This window comes from Centruroides sculpturatus, unplaced genomic scaffold (genome assembly GCF_000671375.1).
Source record: "Centruroides sculpturatus isolate CEXI.00-Female unplaced genomic scaffold, Cexi_2.0 scaffold1544, whole genome shotgun sequence".
NCBI classification, from domain to species: Eukaryota; Metazoa; Arthropoda; class Arachnida; order Scorpiones; family Buthidae; genus Centruroides; species Centruroides sculpturatus.
The window spans coordinates 147272-158859 of NW_019385701.1; the positions used below are offsets into that span (position 1 = coordinate 147272).

Here is an 11588-nt window from a genome sequence, read left to right on the forward strand (position 1 = left end):
GAATTTTCATCGATGTTAAGCCTAACAAAAATTTTTTAAAATAATAATCGTCGCTATTGTATCGTTAAAAATTAGAAAATTAAGCTTCGTTTAAATACTGGCTCCCTTTCATGGTCGAATGAGTGTTGCCAGCTAAAACACGTAAAAATAATATTAAAGTAGCCAAGACATAGCCAAATATTGTAGCGCCACATCACTAGCGGACATTTGAAATTTGCCAACTAGGACGGTCGGTTAACCGAGGGGTCGGTTGATCGGGGGGCGGATAATCGAGGTTCTACTGTATAAAGAAAATCTGTATTAAAAAACATTAAATAAAATACTTACCTGCATATAAATTACGCCCATCACGCTAATTATTCCAAATATAAGTACGAAAATTACCATAATCACAAGATATGAAACAATTAAACTAGAAGAACGACGTATTTTGAATACTACTTGATAAGACAAGAACACAGATAATGTAAAGAAAATTGTTATAGCCACTGAAAACGCCTTTGACAAAATTTTATCTGCATCCTTAATTATTTGTAATACACAAGAATAAGTGCGGAAAATATCAGAAACCTTTAGATCTTTATCCATCAAATTCTCATTAACATAATTAAATATGGCGTTCAGTTTCCAGCAAATAAGAGCAAGCATTGAAATACAGGCTATTACAACAGAAAACGTAATATTTATCCCATATGCAATAAGAAGTGTATCGTAAACTGTTTTACATAATATATAAATAATACCATCTTTAGCAAACTGCAAATTTATTCTAAGATAAATTCCCACTACTATTGCTGATATTAAAATACTAATGATATATACAACCGGGATCCAAATATTTATAACGAGAGACACCATCATATCTAGTCGCTTTTCGTACTTTGCTGGAATTTCGACTGTTATTAAATATCTAAAATATCGTTTTGCTTGACTAATTGTCTTATTACACATAAATATATAAAGAATTATAATAATAAAAATATACCAACTAAGATAAATGGTACAGATAATACTTATATCTTCTTTCCAAGTTTCTAAATATTGAGAAGAAAACTGTTTTAATTCGGGAAGAAATATCATACTCCACATAAATATATAAAGAATTATAATAATAAAAATATACCAACTAAGATAAATGGTACAGATAATACTTATATCTTCTTTCCAAGTTTCTAAATATTGAGAAGAAAACTGTTTTAATTCGGGAAGAAATATCATAGTCATCATCCAAATGCTGCCTGAACAATATAATAGAATAAGCATGAAACTGTAGAATTTCGATATAAATTTGCAAAATGCATTTTCCTCATCGAAACAAGCGTACAACCCAAATACGCGTATGCAATTCGAGAGTGTTATTAAGAGCTGTTCTGTCTTGTTCAAATTTCCTGCCATGTTCACAATTTTTTTAAAAGCTAGGAGTATTTTCTAATTTTTTCTGTCTAGCTATAGAGAAAACCTTTGATTGCTGCTTGCTCGTGCTCAGCTTGTTTCTGAACGGACATAAATTCTTTAAGCAGTATTAATGACAAATCTAGATTTCCTTAATTTTATGCTATTTACGGAAAATCGATTTCAGTTATATTTCTCGTATAATGTTAATGCATATCGATTATTAAAAACCCCATACATTTCTCATTAAACCATGCATATCTCTATTAGACCAAATATTTATTAAATGGTTTATTGTGAAAGCAGAAATTCTTTCGCATTTCAGAGATAATAAATTATACTTCAATATAATATTTATATAAAGCAGTTAGTTGTTTTATTATATTTTTCAGATAAATTTCTATTTTTATATAGATATGTAATCGTTTTGAAACAAAAATTTCAATATAAAATATTCTTCCATAAATGTTTTTAAAATACATTTCTATGTGATTTACTAATTGACGGGCTTGGTAGAAAACGAGGTATCCAATATCCAGAAGTTTACCAAAAAAAAAACTTTGTGTTTGAAATTTGCCAGCACATTGATATGCAACTTCTTATTAATGTGCTTATATAACCCATGGAGTATGCAACTTTTCGAGATACGCTGTTTTTTTCACTTAATTCCTAAACTGTGTGTTCAGAGACAATACACAATTTAGGAACTACATAAAGTTGTATTCTGCTTTATGTTATTTATTGATAAAAGGTTTTGCCTAATTGACAATTGATTGAATCTGCTTTTAGCTCTTAAGGTGTCATTAAGAAATTATATTACGCAGTTCTTACTTAGAAAAATCGATTAGGATGATAATATTGATCATATGCAATATATATCTAATGGAATTATGAAATTATTATGTCATTAGTGGTATAAATAAATTTGCATTAATGGCATAAACTTAATTTTTTTTTACCATACTTTCAAAATCTACTTTACCCTGAAATAAATAATTGATGTTTTACTCGTTCTTGTCCTTTCGTACGTAAACGCCAAGAAGTTTTTCCATTCTTGACCTAATAGTAAAAACAGAAAACACCAAATTTATAATATAGGCCTACTACTTCATGCAAAGAAACACAATCGTCAGTAGTTCACATACCCCTGGATTTTTAGGCGATTGTTCTTTGCCAATGTCACATTCCTTGATACACAAACTAATAATCGATGCTGTTGTATGTTTTTCTCTTCTGAATCCATAACACAAAATATGAATTTAATCTTTGTTTTTTTTTAAAATTGCAATAAGTATTATTTATCAAAATATTTATTTAGGTAAACATCTATTATAAAAAATCCAGCAACTAGTTTCTTAACCTTCCTAACAATACCATAAACAATTTATACATTTCAGCTAATGTAAATAATTTCATGCTAAGAAATGCAAAACAGTAAAAATATATGTGTAAATATATATCTATTGTAGGCACAATCAAACATCCATTGGCATGTTTTCCAGTTGTTCACAGAACTTCTATTAGTACTTTCAGCAAAATAGTTTACGTCAAGTCTCTTAAAACTGTATCTAAAATACAGATAAAGTTAGAGACTGGACATACAAATGTTTAAGAAACAACTTTTTAAATAATTAACAGAATAGAAATGTTCTTGCAATTTTCTTATTTCATCGATACAATAAAGCAGTGAATAAAGTTTTACTCATTTTTTATAAAATACGTTTAATGTCTTACCACAAACCAATCAACAGTGTTTTTAATATGAGAAACTTCTTTTGAATTGTATCTAAACGTCAATATTTATAATAGTTTTAACTCATTAAAATGTACAAAGGATTGCAGTAAGAACGAAATAGACTGAAAAAAAAACATAAAAAACGAAAAATGCGGGGAAAGTAGAAAAGGTATCATACCAGAGAGAGCAGAACTTCTAGGTATGCAAATAAAGATAGGCCTACTACTTTTAAAAATAACGCAGAATCACCTATGAACAGATTTTTTTTTTTTTTAATTTTTCGCCCTGTTGGCAGTAAAATGGCTTCTTCTTGCAAGCCCATTATGGATTCGGCCATGCTCACAATTCGGGTGAGAAACATTGCCCGATCGATCAGGACGGACTACCGCCGAAAAATTCTGAGGATTTTTCGACCCGTTTGGATTCGATTCCGGTGTCAGAGCGGTTGGCTGTCATCTTCACTGGTCGTCCTTTCTGCTTTGTCCTCCCGGACTGCAGATCACCCAAGTGTTGCGTTGCCGTAACAATAAAACAAACAAGAGATACGAGAAAGAAGGAGAAATTTTGCACCTTCGATGCGAAGCAATAAAGTACTGTAAAAATGACCGAATAAGGATTGCAAATAGTTCGATTGATATAAGGTTTTTAGCTTTCTTAGAATACTTCTAAAAGCGATAAAAGCCACCCATTGGAATGCCCCAACTTATATATGATAATAGACAGAATAAAATTAAGTGCTGTAAAAAATACAAATTACACAAAAAAATATCATTAGAACGAAATGTTTCATATTTAAGATTATTTCAGGTATATTTCATTTAGATATTTGAAATACAAATTTTAAACTCACCAATAATCCTTCTTCGTACGAAACTTGATATGAAATCATACGAAACAAATTTTTCAAGTATTTTTTTCCCTTTAAAATACGAAATATGAAATTAATACAATAATTTAGATAAACTTGAAAGTATATTTTTCAGATTATGACATAAACTTATAACTTTATATTTTACTTAATAAATTGACAAATTATATCAGAGTATTAAGTAAGGATATATGTAATTTCATATCATGTATAACGTGAAAATTTAATTATTGCCTAATTCAATTCTTTACAAAATATTATGAAAATTTACCAAATCTCTATTTCACTTTCAACTTTAAAGTAAAAGGCATTATATCGGCTTAGCTGGTCAGCAGAAAGATATCATTCATTAACTTCGATCTATATATTTTACTAAAAAAACACTACCGGTCCAAAACTGAATATTATACGTTTTGAAACAACAAGTATAATTTCGCACTTACTTTTCGAATAATCATTATAATAAATCATAGAAATATATGCAGTTACTTTATCATAAAGAGAGAACTTTTTAGTTTTCCAGCAATATGGTATTTAAACTCTTTCTGTATTTTAATTTTATGAAGTCTTAATTTTCTTCAGGCTAAAATTCTCATGATTTGTGTAATAACGATAATTGTGCAATAGTGAATTATCAATACCTATTGTCATATGAATAATTAATATTTTATCTTCTCGGAAAATTGCACGATCAGAAATGTTATAATTTTCTGTAATTAGAACAGTCTCGTCTCCCCTTTACCCATCAGAATTGGCCTGACCATAAAGCACTACCATTGGATAGTGTTAAAATTTATATCTACGTGTATTTAATGTGTTCATTTCTTTGCATTAATTTTCTTGTGATTGGTTTATAATTAAGTAAACTTTTAAAGAATTATTTTTGTTAATCATAATCAGAGCCTCTCGTAGATCTTTTTTTGTGCTAGTCGTTCGGTTCTGTTTCTGTGCAGATGTGAGGCGAAGTGCAGACGCTTTTTTCTTGGTAGCTGCTTGCAGATTTTCATGTATAATGGTGTTAACATGAACTGAAATATACTTAGACGTTGTGTTATTTTATTAAATGGATTTTCTTTTCTAATCATTTCCTTAACTTTTCTTATCTTCTTCTTACTCCAAGATTTGAGTGCACTTGGAAATATTGGGTGCAACTCACCAAAAGCACTCGCTTGTCACTTTTTCATTTTGTTACCAATAACTCTGATCACTGTAGACTCGAAAACTTCAGTTTCATTTTTAATGAGAAATTTAGTGACAGCGCGGAATGAAAGACCATTCAAAAGAAGCTAAATGCGTAGATCAACTTCGTTTGCAACTGCTGCCTCCATTTTTAGAACAATCGAATTCAAGCATTCTTAAAATGCAAAGAAAAGCAACATCTACAATTTTCAAAATTTGATTTATATTCAAACAAGTAGAAGAAGAGATATCCTATCGTGAATTCGAGTCTTAATTAGAAAACCATCCTCTGTATAAGCAAACATGATCGAAATAGTAGTCGATAATATGAAAATTGACGACTATTACAAAATTCAAATCATGCATTTATTTACATTACTTATTACTACTCATTACTTAAATTCGTTTTATTGTTTCTATAAAAAATTAAAACTACGTCATTATAATCACTTTTCTAAATCATAAATTTTATATTTTATATATATGATAAATTAATTGGTATTGACGTATTTAATACTAAAANTTTCAAGAGATGATTTGTTTCATCTGAATTCTGCTTTACGCTTTCCATCTGTAATAATTTGTGAAAATGGATCACGTTTACTTGGAATTGATGCATTATGTATTTTATTACGAAGATTAGTTTAGCCTAGTAGGCTTGATGATATTTCTGTTTAGTTGTAAAGATCAAAATATGAACTTTCACGATTTGTGCATGAAACATTTCACGATTTGTGCTAGAAATGATATCAACCATTTAACATTTTTAACAATTTACGCTACACTTACTATGGCATGTGTAATAAAAATCACAATTTCTGTTCTAATTGCGTGCTTGCCTTTGTCTGCTTCAGATTAAATGCCATATTTACTTATATTATTGAGAATTTAATTTTCTATGCGTTTCTTCTACTACAGAAGTCAAAGTCAATTTTGTCTACGTTGCTGTCATCGACTATGATAATATTTTTATCATTGTCTGTATTTTTGTTGTATCAATTGATGTTTGAAAAATCTAACAACGAGAGTTTCTTAACTTTTCCGGCTATTATGAATTTTTATTTAAAAAACTTTTATATTATTAATCAGGAGACAAGTCTTTTTGGCAAAAGAAATTTTTATTCGCTATGCATTTTGAGATTAAAACGTTCCATCTTCAAGCTACAAAAAATAAATAATCGACATTGGCAATTTTATGAAAGGCCAAAACAGTAAATAGAATAAGAATCGAAAATTAAACTACCAACCGAGAAAACTTCTCACTGATAACATAATACGCTCATCAAATACAATATTGTTTTTACTTTACAGAAGATACGAATTGTATCATTAGTGATCCAAAACAATGATCAAAATAATGCTCTTTACAATTACATAAGTAAGATATTGAAATTGTTTTAGAGTAATTAGAACCCATTTTCAAATACTGTTTTGAATTTTATTCTTAATTAAAGCTACAACTAGTTTTTCAAATAAACATATACAAATATATCAGGTAATGTCTGCAAATTTTGACTTAAACAGAAAATTATGCAATGAAACCGAACACAAACTAATTATGTAAAAGTAATAAGTCATACAAATATTAAGTTATTTTCACTAATTACAAATTACTAATTATTAATCACTAATTTTCACTAATTACAAATTACTAATTACTAATCACTAATTTTCCTAATTACATTCTAAGGACTAAATGTTTTCATATCAAATATTAAAAACGGCATTGTTAATACAGATTTTAATTACTGTAATATAATTGTATTAATTATCGAAGTGATGCAATACAGTCCATTCAAATTATTCATTTTTAATCATATTTAATATATTTAATTTTCAGTTCTCTGTCCGTGATTTCGCCATTTCTTATATGAATTCAAAATTAATACTATATAATATTATAATGAATAAGTTGAAAAGAATAAACCAGCTTCAATCTTCTGTCCTCAAAAATCTGAGTTGCAGGAAGAAAACGTGAATCGAGAGAAATACGCTGCAAAGCTGTTCAAAAGCAATATTTAAACAATTACAAGTCGGATTTAAGAAATTTTGCATTCCAGTAAAAAATATAAAGATCTATATTAATTTTATTTTGGTAAATTCTTAAAATGTTATTATAATAATATTAAAATCTTCAATATTTTATAACTACACAAACACAAAAAACTTACTTGAAAAATTGTGTATTTGGTGACTAAGAATTTATGAAATAATGTTAAGCCAAATGGAGGATTACATTTCTTTATCATAATACTCAGCTTCAAAAATGAAAAATATAAAAAATAAATTTCTGGTAAAATGTAACTTTAATTACATGTTTTTAAAAACATATGAAAGTAATAATAAAAATTAAATATTCATATCTTTAAAAAAATTACTTATCCAAACAAAAATACCCGAGATGTAAAAGATTGCGCCAAGTAAAAGTTTATGGCAAAGTTGACAACGGTCAAAATTTTTCTTATCAGTTTTTCTTTAGTAAACATAAGCTTGGCGATTGGAGGCGAATTGTAGAAAACTACAATACAGGTAAAAATCTTGTGGATATCGCTTCTACGCATCAAGCTTATGTTTACTAAAGAAAAGCTGCTAAGAAAAATTTTGACCAGTCTAAATTGTCATAAATTTTTACTTGGAGCAATTTTTTACATCTCAGGTGTTTTTGTTTAAATATCAATTGTTTTTATTTAATAACTATATTATTATATCAAGACATAAGATAATGATGTACAGTACAATTCGATCGCTAATCGCTGTCAGAACGTGTTGCAAACAGAACTCTTTCGATACGCCGCGCCCTTTAGAAATATGGTTTAAAAGTTTTAATTGGCATTAATTTAGGATTTTGTTATTCCGGATAACATTTTGAATGAAAATCTTTCGTTTTCATGCAATTTTATCCTTATGAGCGTAAGATTAAGCCATAAAAGTAAAATAGCGCTATGGAGAATCCCTGGTGAACTTTGACCTATCAACTCGGAAGTTTAACTAGCAACTCACAATAACGAGAAAAACTTAGGTTTAAAATTTGAAATTTATAAACCTAGTATTTTTTTTTGTCTACCAGCGCGGTTTTTTTGTCTACAACTTTTTTGGAGATTTTTGTACTTTTCGTTTGCTTCTATTTCGGCAACCGCATTATAGAAAATGTTGGAATTTTGCACACTTTCAGAAAATAATTACCTTTCGAACGACGTGTTCGAAATTATTTTAAACGTTTTGGTGAGTGCGGAGAAATCAGCAACTATGATTCTAGTATATATAGTTAGTTATTGATTTTCTTAGCGCGGAGTCACTGCTCTCGATTTTTATCAGAAACATAAAAGTATTGTTTGATAAATATGTTGAGAATGATAATGGCTTTTTACGTTTGTTTTTCTTTATAAACCAAGTCGAGATCGTTTAGAAACAATTTTTCAAATGATACGAATGGGAAGATAATGTAATAATTAATAAACTCACATCGAAACAGTTTAAACTTGCATACAAAAATGATTATTGCATTCTTTATAATAATGCATAATATGCATTATTATAAAAAAATTTGTAAGCCATTAGAAAACGTTCATATATTAATTAATTAAATGTAAAAAATTCCAGCAACGAGTTGCTTAACTTTCCCGGCAACATTTGATGGTGCTATCTGTTATGATGTTTTATTAAAAAACTTTTATATTTTTGATTATTATAAAATAGCCAAAAGCTTAATTATGACGGTAGGAATGGATATTACAAGAAATTATAAGTGCTAATAACCAGTAAAATAGTCATTAAGTCTCACCCTACTGAAGATACATACCACCGTTGTTATCTCCCCACCCCTTCGAGCGTTAACCGTCAAAATTTAACAGCACCAGTTCTCCCAAAAATCAAACCTTATTTAAAAATTCCGGAAATTTTCGGTAAAATGCACAGAGCTATTAACCTTCAAACAGGATGAACAAAATCTTGCCGCCACTCCACACACATACTAATATCCATACATACAGAAAAATTAACTCGAATTCTTTTTGTAATTCTCAATGTTTCAAGGTGTCCTGGGTCCAAAACTGTAAAAATCTTGGGTGGTCATTTTTGACCGATTACGATACTTTCCTTCTGTTATAACATATATAACAGCCGGAAAAGTAATAAATCAGAAAATAATAAATTTTATATCTGTTGGTTAGCCAAACTGAACGCAACATGCATACGAGCAACCAATTCGCTTTCTGTAGTAACTAGGGTCCGATTTACCCATTTTTTCGATGGCCCAATTAGGAAGAAATCCGAAGGTGACAAATTTGGCGATCGTAGTAGCCACTCAACCGGATTCCCACGTCCAATCCATCGATCTTGTTATTTCATATCCAATCATCACACATACGTCATACAGGACAACAGAAATGCGCCAATGCTCCATCATGCTGGAATGGAATCATAGGCCACGTATTGCCGATAAGCCTATGTCATCGAGGAAGTTAGTTCGTACATAACGAAGAAATAACAATTATGAATGTCCCATGAGCCGTTGAGGCAACAGATATGGTTAAATAATGCGATTGTCGAGTATGCATGGTCCATTCGTTTACAGACCAGCGGAGCTGATGTTTCTGCGGCCTGATTGATGAGAATTGTACTCTGATCATACGTAACTGTCGCAACTGTTGAACACTACAAAACGCGACTTGGTTGCTTGTCTTTATACTGCGTTCACTTGGTAAACAGGATGCTGGATCGTGTGCAATCAGCCCTTCTACGGAATGCGCATGTATGCCTCGATATGCTAGGTAGACATTTTAGCATCTTCTTATGTAAGCATTATATAATTTCATATGCAAGTATCGATGTTCATGTTTCCAATAAAGCTTATTTTTCGTGCACCGGATGTGATAACGTCATACTTTTCTTTCACTTTTTTTTCGAAAATTATGAGTCGTAAATGTATTTTATGTCTTGGTCATATTTTATGTTATCCGTTTATATGCTCTTGACAGAACACCCATTATATAACAGAAGGAAAGTATGGCGATCGGTTCAAAAATGATCCCCCAAGATTTTTTACATTTTTGAACTGAGGACACTTTGCAACGTAGAGAAATGCAAAACAAAATTCGGTGTTTTCTGTATGTATGGATGTTTGTGGATGTATGGCGCACGATTATGTCCACCTTCTCACAAAGTCAATAACTAATGTGCCTTTTGTAGAAAATTTCTGAAATTTTTCAGGGTGGTTTGTTTATTAGAATGATTGATGCTATTAAATTTTGTTGATTAAAGATCGAGAGGGTGAGGAGATAAATGGGGTCGTGTGTATCTTCAATAGGGACTGATTTAATGACGATTTTATTTGTTATTAGCATTTACAATTTTTAAAAATAAAATCCATCGCTACCGTCAAAACGAAGCTTTTTGTCATTTTATGAAAGGGAAAATATAAAAAGTTTATAAAATAAAACATCATAACAGATAGCACCACAAGCAGTTTTAAATGTTGTCGGGAAAATTAATGTTGCCGACTCATTGGCCCACCAGTGGCCAAGCGGTTCTTATCCCTGAACAGTGGGAGTTCGGTTGTGGGTTTAATTCCCTGAACACTGAGAGTTCGGCCGTGGGTTCGCACCTCGCCAGGACGTGCTAGCCACTTGTATTTTTTGGGTTTTCTCCACTTCTGTAACGCCTGAATACGGACGAGTTATCCTTAAAAGACCTCTCAGAAGGCATTGCACCCTGCGTATGGCCAAGCAGTAAGCTTCTGCTGGCAAAAACGGATCGTACGATCGCATCATCGGAGGGCAGAGCGCTTAAAGCTAAAAGACTCTATGTTAACCCAGAAAACGAATAGAATAAGCGACTCGTTGCTGAATTTTTTAATTCGGTATACATTTCTACTTGTATATAAAAAACACAATTTAATAAAAGTTAATATAAATTTTGACAGATTTAATTTAAAATTTTATAATTTTGGGGCATGGCTTTCCTGTGTAAATGTTTGTAATGTTGCAATGTTTATAAAAAAAAATTATACTCCAATATTTAGTAAACTTTAAATTCTATATTTTATGAAGCTACTAAAAAAACTTTGTATGGTCATAAGAGAAATCGTCTCAATTTCAACCTTATTGGTTGATAGTCAAAGATAATAAATATAAAGGCCTACATAAATTTTTTTATTGTATGTTTCAATCAAGGAGTTTAAAATGATGATATAAAATAATTGTCGTTTATACTTAAAAGCAAATTAGCTTACAGAAAACATTTATAAACTTACCATTAGTCCTTCTTCGTAATAAACTTCATTTGAAATGATATGAAACAAATTTCTTAAATATTTTTCTCCCTTTAAAACAAAAGAAAATGAAATTAATTAATTGATGTACACACACTCAGCAATAGTATATAAATAAAAAAAAAAAAAACCTTAGCCATATCCAC

General features: G+C 30.0%; 1 long non-coding RNA gene across 2 annotated transcripts; it reads right to left on the minus strand.

Moving 5' to 3' along the window:
• Window positions 1-2373: 2373 nt before the first annotated feature.
• On the minus strand, window positions 2374-11498 carry LOC111641336. Of its 2 annotated transcripts, XR_002759392.1 has the most exons (4): window positions 11425-11498; window positions 7346-7432; window positions 2538-2625; window positions 2374-2451 (listed from the first exon to the last, which is right to left on the minus strand). It is a non-coding gene; the product is annotated as an uncharacterized LOC111641336 (long non-coding RNA). The 2 variants fall into 2 exon arrangements; XR_002759391.1 differs by lacking the exons at window positions 2374-2451; window positions 2538-2625 and adding an exon at window positions 6876-7175.
• Window positions 11499-11588: the final 90 nt, after the last annotated feature.